The sequence below is a fragment of the Tachysurus vachellii genome, chromosome 24 (assembly GCF_030014155.1).
Source record: "Tachysurus vachellii isolate PV-2020 chromosome 24, HZAU_Pvac_v1, whole genome shotgun sequence".
Taxonomy (NCBI): Eukaryota; Metazoa; Chordata; class Actinopteri; order Siluriformes; family Bagridae; genus Tachysurus; species Tachysurus vachellii.
The window spans coordinates 12,198,908-12,212,653 of record NC_083483.1 but is presented as its reverse complement, the minus strand read 5'-3'; positions in this window follow the sequence as shown (position 1 = coordinate 12,212,653).

Genomic DNA, 13,746 nt, shown 5'->3' with positions numbered 1-13,746 from the left:
TGGATGAATAGTAACAAATCAATTCATTTTCAGGTCATTGCGGTTTTCTTTTGAATCCTATAACCTAACCATATAAGTTAAAAAATATGTCTAGTTTAAACAGAACTAAAAGTCTGTACGAAACACTGAGATATTTTCAGTGGTCCAACATTTTTTCCCCACAGTGGATTATGGGAAATGTAGTTGCAGCAGTCCCCTTCTTATACGTAGAAGGAAACTGAATATCTCAAATACATAAAATGCTAAACGAAAAATTTTTTGTTCTTTGTTTTGTTTGTTAGTTTAATTTGAATACATATATACAATACATACATTAAATACCTGCATAATAAGATTGTGAGATTGTTCAAAAATGCATATATCAACACTGGGCTGTTGCATTCAGTCCAAACAAACAAAAGAGTCTTAATTAATAATTATATATAAACATAGATGTGTGTTAGTCAGCTTCCTGTAATAATTATTGTTAATCATTTCCTAGCATAAACACCCAGCTCTTCATCCATAATCAGTGGCCACCGAGAACATTAAGCTCTTTCCACTTGAGGCCTAAACAGATACCTGCTAATTTCCTCACTGTAACGGAAGAAAACATGGAGCTTGTGTTGTGCTTTCAGGGTTCTGCTCTGACACTGATGTGTAACTCGGTCAGCAGAAGCTCTGTGTCACACTCACCTACTCAGAATTCCCCTGGTTGCGTCACGGTCAGGGGAAAAGTTTTCTTTTTTTCTGAGGTTCTGCCAACAAACCTGACAGACCCCATTCTGTACTTCATCATGTTTCCGCTGGGTAATTGGGAGCGCAGTGTAAACGGAGTGTGTCTCATTAATGGGACGAGGGAGGGGGAATGGCTACGTCTGGGGAACGGGAGGAATCGTCCTACATGGAGTAGCTAATGAGGCTCTGGATTCTACATCTAATTGGGGAGGCTGTGATAGATAATGCAGAAATGCAGCACTCATATAACTGTCAGTGGAAGATATGATTTGAGTGATGCAGTGGAGGAAAGATGGAGTGGTGGTGCAGAGTAATGTTGGAATGGAGAAAAGATGGCGTGATGGTACAGAGGAATGTTGGAATGGAGAAAAGATGGCGTGATGGTGAAGAGGAAAGATGGATTGATGGTGCAGAGGAATGTTGGAGTGGAGAAAAGATGGAGTGATGGTGAAGAGGAAAGATGGATTGATGGTGCAGAGGAATGTTGGAGTGGAGGAAAGATGGAGTTATGATGCGGAGGAATTGTAAATTGGAGGACAAATAGAGTGATAGTTCAGAGGAATGGTGGAGTGGAGGAAAGATGGATTGGTGGTGCAGTGGAATAGTGGAGTGGAGGAAAGATTGACTGGTGGAGTGCAGGTGAGGAGAAAAATGACAAAAATACTGTGGAGGAAAGATGAAGTGATGGTGTAGAGGAAAAAAGGAATCGCTCCTTTTTTGGACTGGAGGAAATAGGGTTTGGTGAAGCAGAGGAATGATGGAGTGATAGTTGGTTGGGAAGATAAAATGATGTTTGTGATGGTTATTGAATCAAACTAAAAGCGCTCAAAGGTTTATTTGTGGTAACTGGTAACCGAGTTTAAGTTTAGAGATAGATTTAGGTCTAGGCAGGTCCTCATAAAACAAGCCTGTGTATGTATGTGTATGTATGTATGTATTTGAATGTGTTTGAGAGTAAATGGGTCTTTAATACCTGACCAGCAGCATATAAGGTTCACAATGGCTCATTAAAATAGGCATGAATTGAATGTGGCTTAATGAAAAGAAAAACACCTCAGCATTCGAGGGACTTATGACAGAAAAAAAACAGACAGAAAATTATTGCTTTGACATATAAACCTGTCAAATGCTAACGCTGTGATTTATTCAGCCGATAATTTACAGCTTATAATAGCATAAAGACATGGATGTCTAAAAGCTTGAACCTGATTGGTTCAATCCTCTGGACTTGCTACGGATATGTTTGTAAACAAACGTCACAAAAATATCAAGTTATTTATGGGACTAAGTAAAAGTAACATTTCAATCCGTTAATATATAAATTCTAGGAAAGCTAGTCTTGACTTTTTCAGGATGCTGTAGCATAAGTAACAACAGGATCTAACCTGTTTCCTGGATGCTTCACAAGTGACTAGAAATGGATTAATAAGCTATGTATTGTACGTTAATAATAAATACATCGTTATGAATGAAGACTTGGCGAAGATTAAGAGAAGAAAAAAAACTTTGTGGTAAAACTCAACTGAGATTTCATTGCAATCCTCACCTCTGTTCATTAAAGATATATTTTTATAATTTTGTCAATTTCCGTAAAGCTACTTTTTGACAATGCCTATTGTTATGCTTTGTACAAATACATTTGAATTGAATTGATTACTAAACTAATTAACTGAATATTTTATTACTTACTTATTTTACCTTTGACACGACAGTCACACAATGCTGCACTCATTGCATTTTCTAAAACAAATACAAAATAAAAAACAAACAAATGAAAGTTTTTACCTATTTTTTTTTACATTTTATAAATTATACAAATACATTGTTTTGTTGCAAAATTCTATTTTATGTTTTGAATTGGCAAAAAAATTCTGTAATTATTTTCAGAAATATATCAATACGTACAAATATATAAAAGTTACTGTTAGGAACTACTGGGACAATTCCCTGTCTGACCAACAGGGGGGTGCTGGCAGGCATTTTTGCTCTTTGTTTAAGGTCATGTGTTCCACTTGTTTCTCGTTATCCCTAAAGTGTTGCCCGATTTATACCTGCTCTTTTGTATCTGTTTCTGTCCATCTTTGTTGCATGTTGTGTTTTGGTTTCCAGGTCTTTACATGTTGTCTATGTTGTATTATAATGGTTATTAGTCGTGGCCTAATGGTTAGAGAGTCTGACGCGTAACCCGAAGGTTGGGGGTTCGAATCTCGGGCCGGTCACGACTGAGGTGCCCTTGAGCAAGGGACCGAACCCCCCGACTGCTCCCTGGGCGCCGCAGCATAAATGGCTGCCCACTGCTCCGGGTGTGTGTGCACCTTGGATGGGTTAAATGCAGAGAACGAATTCCGAGTATGGGTCACCATACTTAGCCGTATATCCTTCACTTCACTTTATTATGTGTTTTAGTGTTGTATGTAAATATAAAGCGAGGAATGTTGGGGATTTCCAGTAGATGAAAGTGGAGATAGAGAATATTTAATATAATCAAGACAGTCCAAATGATGTTCGGCTAAATCTTAAAGAAAAACAGGAAGTAGGTCAGAAGAACAACGAACAGGTTATACAAGGGTAGGCAAGATTAAAACAGAGGCAATTTGTAGCAAGAATCATTAATAGGTAACTGTGGACGTGGACTGTTATTTAATAGAAAAACACAAAGCAGGTGAGAGCCACTTTAGAGCAACAAGCGGCAACAATCCAGGGGCGAAGATGTGACATAAAACAGAAAACACATGAAAACATGCCACAGAGCAGACACGAGCGTTGGAGCGGCTGCTGTAGAGTTGCTGTGTGTGCCGTGCAGCTCGGCTCAGCTCACCGCGCTCTGCACGAGGGGGAAATTCACGGCACCAAACCTTTAATTTAGTAAATTTTTTTTTCATGTCATGATCAGCAAGTGAACTGTTTGACTTGCACTCAATACTCGACTCGACAAAATTAATCGTGTGGCACAAACCAAGTTTAGTCAATTTCATTTGACAATAAATTGCTTCACAAATGTCCAACTCATACCCATTTTGTGATAGTGTAAAAAAAAAATATATATATATATATATATATATATATATATATATATATATATATATATAATTATATATATATATATATATAATTCAGCTGTAGACTTCATGATTCCTTCCAGGAAAACTGTTTTTTTTTCTCTGGGAATCTATTTCTGGCTGTAGCTTCACCGTGCTGACTCTGCGTTTCCAGAGATGGAGAGAGAATGGCTTGTGTTTTGACACGTCCCTTTACAGTATTTCGATACCGAGTGCTATTTGTGGTGTGCTCATGCTAGAACTTCTTTTTCCACAGCCACGGCCTATCTATCTCTAGTTTCAGCCTTCGACCTTACTCTCTTACCGTGTTCCCTTCACGATGGTGAGGATTTGAGGTTTTGTACTTCTTTTGCATGCAGAGGTCAATATAATCGTTTGAACCATCTTTGTGTGACGCTAACCTGTTTGTGTGTGTGTGTGTGTGTGTGTGTGTTAGTAATGCTGCCATATTTATATGAAGTGGAATTCTAATATGGGAAACTCTTGTGATCTTCATCAGTCCTTCATAGTTAATAACATTAATAATATCAGTCTTTATGCAACTTTTAAATACTTTAGACCAATGTCTGCATTCAACTTTTTCCACACTCAATTCATTCATTTTCACATGATTTTCTTCATATGATTCATTTATTCTTAATTTTTTTATTTAACATCAGACATTTTCCATAATTCATTTATTTTCACTCGCTTTTTTAATATCATTTTTTACATGTAATTTTTCCCCTCCATGGATATTAGACACAATTACTTTACACACAGTTCATTTATTTTCAAGTTTTTTTTTAAATGTAATTCTTACACAGTTTATTTTCACATGATTTTTTTTTTTATCCTTGTCGATTTCCTTTTCTATTCAAAACTGTTCTGTTTCTGTAAATCTGCTTCGAGACAATGTCTTGTTAAAAGCTCTGTACAAATAACATTGAACTGAACTGAACTGAGTGATGTATATGATTTGTCTGTTAAGCACAAGCGTTCTTTATTAAAAGCCTGCTCGAGGGGACTTTGATGTTTGTACATGGCTTGTGCTGCTCAACTTTCAATGTCGAAGTCGGATCGTATGCAGAAGGCGTCTCTTTCTGTTGTGATTAATTACACGCTCGGTCTTATAACAAACAGATAAATCTGTCGATCCGCTCGGCTGGGCCGGATGAGAATTACCATCTAATTTAGACTGATTCCAGGAAGCCTCCGAACACTGACCTTGATCGGTGTACAAGGCATATTAAACTTAATCATTAGCATGTTTGACTAAATCGTTACTGAAACCTACCCGGCTATCCACAGTCAATAGACAATGTTGACTGAGGTGAAGCTAACATGGCTAATTTGCACAGCTCATGTAGAAGTGCTTTCCTTAATCTTTTGAATAAGTAATGAAGACTGAATCTGGCTGTTGACTTTTATACCAGCCAAATCAAGCAGATAATCAGATTTGGAGCATTGATGTTTATTGTGAGTTACAAAAAGCCATGGCAAGTTTTCAGAACGCCCAATCGACTTCCTGTCACATCAGAAGAACTTTTTCCCAAGAATTCTTTTATCTCTCAATCTAGCTAATAGTCTATATTAACTAGCTTGACACAGCAAATTAAATATGTATTTGATTGCTCCTGATTACGTTTCTTGGTCGTCTTTCACCAAATTGCAGTAAAATAAGATCACAATGGAAAAATATTGAATCATCAAACATGATTTGAGTGTCTATTTTTAAAGCTCTGAATAAAATCAAACACTAAACTTCCATCTAAGCTGAGAATCAAACCACAATTCTGGTGTTTTGTAACACACTCATTACCACAGTGCTGTTCTACCGTGAGTGTTTTAACACTGTAGTTATAGTGTATTTCGATCAGCACCAACGTCCTTGTGTGATTCAAACTGTAACTGGTTTACTTTTTTACGACTTGAATCAATCACATTTGCGCTACATAAATCAACCCGGTCATTAATAACTTGTTTACACAGTGTTAACTAGAAACAATGAAAACACATTGCTCATTCATTTTACTCGAAAAAAATAAACTATGTAAATTTTCTTTCTTATATCATAATGATTACATATTCCTTTTTTTTTTCAGTGTATATAATCTGTTATTCAGGATAAAGTTATGTTGTATCTTATTATTTATCTACAAATAAAGTGATTACTGAAATACGTTCAAATGAAAAAAATAGCATCGAATCAGCTTTATCTCGATCGTCTTGTTCTTTGTGCGTCATTCAAAGAGTTTTGTAAATATTACAGCTAGAGACTTCAAAGACATTTGAAGTCTTATCAATTTGGTTCTTTCATTCTAGGATTTATTTTGTAATTAAATACTGCTGAAATAACAATTTGTTCTATTTTGACTTGAATCAAAATGATCCAGAAAGCTTGACCGTTCACACTAATGTTTTGCATCAACTTCTCACGCTTGTCATCTCTTTGTCTCAAAGATCGGCAAGAAGCTGAGCGATGTCTCTGCTGTACCTCGGTTCAAATGCATCTGACGTCTGCTGCCTTCACTACGTCTACGCTGGATTACATATTACATGATGTTGAAGGTCTGACAGGAAAATCGGGCAGAAAATACAGCAGCAATTTGCACCAGAACCATGAAACCCATGGCAAATATTTCAATATACTGTACAGTAAACATTCTCCTAGCTTTGTATACAACCCAATGCACAAGATAAAAAGATCACAGATGCCACATCATAATTAAACCACAATTTTTTTAAATTTTTGATTTATAAATTATTCCTTCAGATCAAATGCTGATTCTGGGGAGTGGAGAAGAGGCAGGAGATGGCGGCTTACAGTTGACACAAACAGCCCAGATGTACACTGTCATAGTCTGAGGTTGCCATCAGCACACTCACATGCAAGAATCAGATACATTCAGGACATTTCTGACAGATGCCTGAAGGAAAATGCATGGAACTGAGGAATAGTTGCAAAAAATTAAAGCAGAGAAGGGTCATAGAAAAAAGATGTGGCAACGGGGCATATGCTATCCAGAGCAACTTAAATGTATGACATTATACACATGTGCAGTTGAGGGCTTTGCTCAAAGGCTCAGCAGTGGCAGCTTGGTGTTCTACATTTGAGTGTACATGCGTGACCATGGAATATGCTCTAGCACCAAGTTAAATTAACTGTTTTCTGGGAGTTTCAGCTCTTTTCAGTAGTTCAAGCTAAACTCAAAGAGCAGTTGTTTGGGAATATTACGGCAAGTCCCTGACAGAACCACCAGAAGGGTTTTGCTTGCTGAAGGTTTGCTTGCTTTCCCATAAGTATTGTCACCTGTTTCTCATTGTTCCTAATGTGTTGCTGTGTATATACTGTATACCTGCCCTTTTGTATCTGTCTTTGTTAGAGATTGTTGCATGTCTTGTTTATGGTATTGGTGTGTTTATTTTGTATTATGCTTAAGTTATGCCATGTTAAGTGTTCTATGTTAAATTCAAGCAAGGAATCTGGTCCTGTAATTGTGTCTGACTGGCGATGTAAAAATGAAAAAGTGACCGCAGTATTCTCTGAAAATCCCCAGTGAATGAACACCAATATATTACACTGCTTTAGAGTACCCTTAACCCTTAAAGAGTACCAAGAGTACTGTGCTTTAAAGCAGTGGTCCCCAACCCCCGGGCCAACCCCCGGGCCAACCCCCAACCCCCGGTACCATTTGATCCGCGGACCGGTACCGGTCCGCGGATCAAATGGTACCGGGCCGCCCAATAAACATTAAATTATTTCCATTTTATTTACTGTGGTGTATTTCTCTTGGGTTTTTTGCGACATTCCATGGACGAGAGGTTAACCGGGAGCTGAGAGACGTCACCTAAAGCCTCACCAATACCGTGCATTTGCAAAATATCGGGGCGGTTTTAGGTGACGTCTGGAGCTGAGCGGCTGCAAGCGGCAGTGGCGTTGTAGCTTTGGTGGAGAGAAGGTGTGTATCGCTCTTCTCTCTGTTCACCAGTACTTTCTCATGTTTAACGGTACTTGGTGTACGTGTATATTGTGTTTGCTCAAATTTAACCCACAAATTAGCAAAAATGAGTACGAAACAGACGTCGTTAGAAAGTTAGAAACTCTGCCGGTGTTCTGGATTAAAGTCATGGCGGAATACCCTGAGATTGCCACCACAGCACTAAAAATCCCTATTGCCATTTCTGACATGCTACCTGTGTGAAGCAGGGTTTTCTGCAGTGACAGCAACCAAAACAAAACAACGGAATAAACTGGACATAAGCAACACACTTCGGGTGTCAATGTCTCCTATTACCCCCAGATGGAACCGTTTTGTTGCAAGGAAACAAGCTCAGGGTTCTCATTGATTTAGCGTTCTAGTGAGTTAAAATGTTAAATCACTTTATATTCATTTTTTGGTGTTAATGTATTTTATTTTGAAGGCATGCTTAAATACAATTAAATTTAAATTATTAAAACAATCTAAAGGGGGCACGGTGGCTTAGTGGTTAGCACGTTCGCCTCACACCTCCAGGGTCGGGGTTCGATTCCCGCCTCCACCTTGTGTGTGTGGAGTTTGCATGTTCTCCCCGTGCCTCGGGGGTTTCCTCCCCCGGTCCAAAGACATGCATGGTAGGTTGATTGGCATCTCTGGAAAATTGTCCCTAGTGTGTGAATGAGAGTGTGTGTGTGTGCCCTGCGATGGGTTGGCACTACGTCCAGGGTGTATCCTGCCTTGATGCCCGATGACGCCTGAGATAGGCACAGGCTCCCCGTGACCCGAGGTAGTTCGGATAAGCGGTAGAAGATGAATGAATGAAAACAATCTAAAATATAAACAATCAACACGGGAAAATTAGCAAACTTTCAACGGTCCGCGGCGATAAAAAGGTTGGGGACCACTGCTTTAGAGTACCCTTAAACACCGGCTGTAGTTTAAGTTAAAAAATAAACTCCCAAAAGCTACATCTTACCCAAGTTTACATCTAACACCAGACTATTTAACTCCAGAAATTTGCTGTGTGGGATTTTTGCAAACAGTGGTCTCTAGAATTAGTATAAAATGGTCCTAAAAACAACCAGCAATTGGCAGTTCCACAGACTGAAACACCTGAGAGACCAGAGGAGAATGCCTAAAAGGTTCCTCTACCTCATCTAACTACTCTTTATAACCACGATGAGGAGAAAAGCATCTCCAGAAGGCACAACATACCACGTCTTGCAGCTGAAGAGCTTGGCTGTCCATCAAGAACAGGAAATCTACACTTAGAAAGTTGACACAAAATAGCAGGTACATTTTCAAATGATTACATCAGGAATTAAAAGAAAGCTCAAACTCCTAAAGGGGTCATCGGCTGGAGGATCACAGTCAGGATGCAGAAGTATTTCAGCAGTCTGAACATATCGATCTTGGAAAAGAACACAGATAATTGTATTCAAAAAAAGATTTTAGTTTTCTAAACGTGAAAAAGGTCGGCTAATGTAGCAGGTCCTCTGATACTGTTTATCCTATCACACGGCATTTATGTAAATGGGTTCGCTGAAGGCAGCTCATTAGACCAGAGACTAGCTACAGGGCTAGAAATAGCTTACGGTCTTTCATAGATTTTTTTTATTTTATTTACCCTCTCTGGTCTAATTAATAATGTGAATTGACAGTGTGGTTTGAAAAAAAAAAAATCAGATGTCTATACATATTAACACATTCCCCCTGTTCTCTGAGGCAAAAATTGCAAATGGCAACCTAACGACCAGCTTGAGCTGATGAAGTATTAGTAGAGGCCTTAAGATTGTGATGAATATCCTTGGAAGGCAAAGCATCAAGGACAAGTCTGTAAAAGCAAATGAAAAAAAAAAAAGCACTGGAACACAACCCAATTCTGCTCATCGCAATTCAGCCCGTGACTATTTTACATCAGTCAATGACAACAGACAATTGTTTTTGGAGGAAAAAAGAGGATATTAATGTATCCCACATGAAATATTCATAATGCATCTGCTATCGCTGAGCAAACAACGAAACTCTTTTTACCAACACCATTCCTCTTATGCAAACGGAAGGCAATTAACATCTGAACTATTTATGTGATGCAAATGAGCTCGCTAATTTGAGGAGCTGATTGGTATCATCGCTTTGGCAATTATTTTTAGGCTTGAGAGGTATTAGCAATCACGCTTTAGAAGCGAGAAGAAGTGCAAGGAAAGAGATTCTGTAGTGTGGGTCAATGCAGTGGGGCACTGGGAGAGAAGATTTATCTGTGTTGGAGTGTGAGAGAGAGAGAGAGAGAGAGAGAGAGAGAGAGAGAGAGAGAGAGAGAGAGAGAGAGAAAGAGAGATATAACAACATTGACTGTATATTTGTTTATTTTGGCTTTCAGCCTTATAAAGATTGTACTGTAATAATATTTGGAAATGACAGCCTAATCACCATTATGTAGCTTTAAGTGTGATATTATAGACATTAAACATGAGTGAAGTTATGGGGCATTGCAAAGTGCTCCTGCCTCATGTTTCAAGGGTCCTGAGCTTGGGATCTTGTCTGTGTGGAGTGTTGGATGCTCTGCCTGTGTCTCTGCAGTTTTCCCTTGGGTTCTCCAAGAACACACCAACACATGGAAAGGCTAAGGTAAATGAATTAGAATGTCATGAAAAAGTTCACTTATTTCAGTAATTCAACTCAATTAATGAAACTCATGTATTATATAAATTCAGTACATACAGACTGAAGTAGTTTAAAAAAATTAGAATATGGTGACATGCCAATCAGCTAATCAACTCAAAACAACTGCAAAGGTTTCCTGAGCCATCGAAATGATCTCTCAATTTGGTTCACTAGGCTACACGATCATGGGGAAGACTGCTGATCTAAAAGTTGTCCAGGAGACCCTCATTGAACACTCTTCACAAGGAGAGTAAGCCATAAACATTCATTGCCAAAGAAGATTGCTGTTCACAGAGTGCTGTATCCGAGCATGTTAAAAGAAGGTTAAGTGGAAGGAAAAAGTGTGGAAGAAAAAGACCAACAAACCGAGAGTACCGCAGCCTTGAGAGGTTTGTCAAGCAAAATCGATTCTAGAATTTGGGTGAACTTCACAAGGAATAGACTGAGGCTGGGGTCAAGGAATTTTGCTACGGTTGTCGTATTCCTCTTGATAAGCCTTTACTGAACCACAGACAACGTCAGAGTTTTGTATTGAGCATGTTTTGTATTTCATTTGGAAACCAAGGTCCTAGAGTCTGGAGGAAGGGCAGAGAAGCTCATAGCCCAAGTTGCTTGAAGTCCAGTGTTAAGTTTCCATAGTCTGTTATGATTTGGGGTGCAATGTCATCTGCCGGTTTAGGTTCACTGTGTTTTTTGAAAACCAAAGCGGAAAATGAGAAACAAGAGACCAAAAAATGCAGATGAGCTGAAGGCCACATTCAAAGAAACCTGGGCTTCCATACCACCTCAGCAGTGCCACAGACTGATCACTTCCATGCCACACCGAATTGAGTCAGTAATTAAAGCAAAAGGAGCCCCAACCAAATACTGAGTACATATACAGTAAATGAACATATTTCCCAGAAGGCCAACAATTTATTAAAAATATTTTTTATTGGTTTTATAAATTATTCTAATTTTTTGAAAAAGTGAATTGGTGGGCGTTTGATAAATGTACATTACATTTCTAGCATTTAACAGACACCCTTATCCAGAGTGACTTACATTTTATTTTAATTTATACAACTGAGGGTTAATTTATACAGCTGAGGGCCTTGCTCAGGGGCCTGGCAGTGGCAGCTTGGTGGACCAGTGAGTCGAACTCATGACCCGCTGATCAGTAGTCCAACGCCTTATCCACTAGGCTACCACATCCCTATGTTAGCCAAAATTATCACAATTGAAAGAACCAAAGACTTAATCTACTTCAGTCTGTGTGTACTGAATTAATATAATAAACAAGTTTCACTATTTGAGTTGAATTGATGAGTGCTCAAATGGAACCTACATGAACCTGCAAGAACTCAACACAGACAGCTCAAGACTGAACCCTAGGTTTGAAAGCAGCACTAGACATGAGTGGACTTTGTTTATATTATGTTTATCCTATTAGAAAGACGTTTTTTCTGCAAGTTGAGCATCTGTAAAAAGAGTCTAGACTGCTGGCAACTTTTTAGACATTTGCCCAAACTATGGCTGTAACAGAATATGCTTTCAGTGTGAATCATTTACCTCAGCTATTCAGGTTACGTGCCAGTCTAGTATAAATTCAGGATATTGCTATTCCCCTGTCCACTTAATTCAGAGGCTTTGTGTTCTCTCAAATAAAGATAAGCCTCTTTAAAAGGCATCAGGAAAATGGAGAACTCTCTCTCTCTCTCTCTCTCTCTCTCTCTCTCTCTCTCTCCATCTCTCTCACACACACAGTCTAAGTTAACTCACACAAACTAACTGGAGCTCCAATTAAAAAGGCACACTTTTCACCGTTAAGGCATGCTTTTCATTTCATCAGGCTACAAAAACACTCAATATTCAAATCCGCCGCCTGGACCGAACCTGAATTACTAAGCAGGATTTCAGACAAGCAAGCAGAGCTCTGAGCCACCAGAGTGAAGAGGGAAGATTACATTTATCCTGGTGGCTTGTGCCAGTTTTTATTTAACTTCCAGCAAGCGGTGGCAGGCTACCTGAAGTAAAACATTAACTCCTAATTCGGTTTAAATAAATATAATTTTTAGTATCTGACAAACATTTTTACTTTACTGCAATTTTCCATTATTTCCAAAAAATACCGAACATATCATGATGAAACATGGAATTTTACAGTGACCAGAATATGAAAATAAATAAATGAAAACTATTTGTATAAATTAAATTTTGGTTAAAGTGTCCCCAGATTACAGAATGACATTCTCTCGGCTTCATAAGGAATGTGTGGTGTTAACAGCAGATTCTGTAAGGTGTGAGGTGAGGCTTACATTGGTCGGCCTTGTTTGCTAGCACATCTCACAAATGCTCGACTGGATTTAGACCTGATAAATAGGCCAAGTCAACACCTTAAACTCATCAAGTTCTTCAAACCATTCCTGAAACAATTTTTGCAGTATGGCAGGGAACATTATCTTGCTAAAAGAGACTACTGCTATTAGTAAATACCATTGCCATGAAATAAAAGGGTGTACTTGGTCTACAACAGTGTTCAGTTTGGTGGTACAATGAGGCACTGACGGTTTATTGCCTGCCTAATATATCCCAAGCCTTGACAAGTACCATTGTAAGGAGATAATAAACTATATTGGTGTATACAGTAACTCATCTGACTTAGACTATTTATAATAATTAATTTTTAAGTAATAATTAATGATTGATGTAGAATAAGATCTTAGTATTGCTCTTGCTCTTTTGCAGTCTGGGAGATTTCAACATTCAAACCATGATCTATTAGTTCATCTAACTCCTGACATTCATATCAAGGCTGCGGGAAATCAATTGCAATCTAAACTGACTGGGAAGAAAGGGAAACGATAAGGTCTGCCTCCATATCTCCCGTTCGCAGAAGTCGTGCGGAAATGAAGCTATAGCGGTGCCTTCGAATTTCTCTGAAGCCCAAGGTGAGCTTTAGTAATAGAGAAAGACGCTGGAACGTGTGGGGAAAAGTGCAGACTTGGGGGAAATCACAGGTCTGAATGCTGGAATGTGGGCCACATGGTGCCTCGATAAGACAGAAGTCATAAAGTAATCATGAGATTGTGTGATGGTTAGCTTTGGTGTAGTATACGAGAGACTGGCAGGAGGAATCAACATGTGACCAGCAGCGCATATTAAGAGCTGGTAAAGCATGTGACAGCCATCCTTCTTGAAGATGACAGAGACCGAAGGGGTGTGCATGTACGTGTAGCTGTGACACGAGCACGTGCACACATACGATCCTTCATAATAATTAACCAGATGGAGGTCTGCATGCTTCAAATGTAAAAGCGCTCTCCTATCTTCTCTAATGATAATAATTGTGATTACAGCACTCAGCA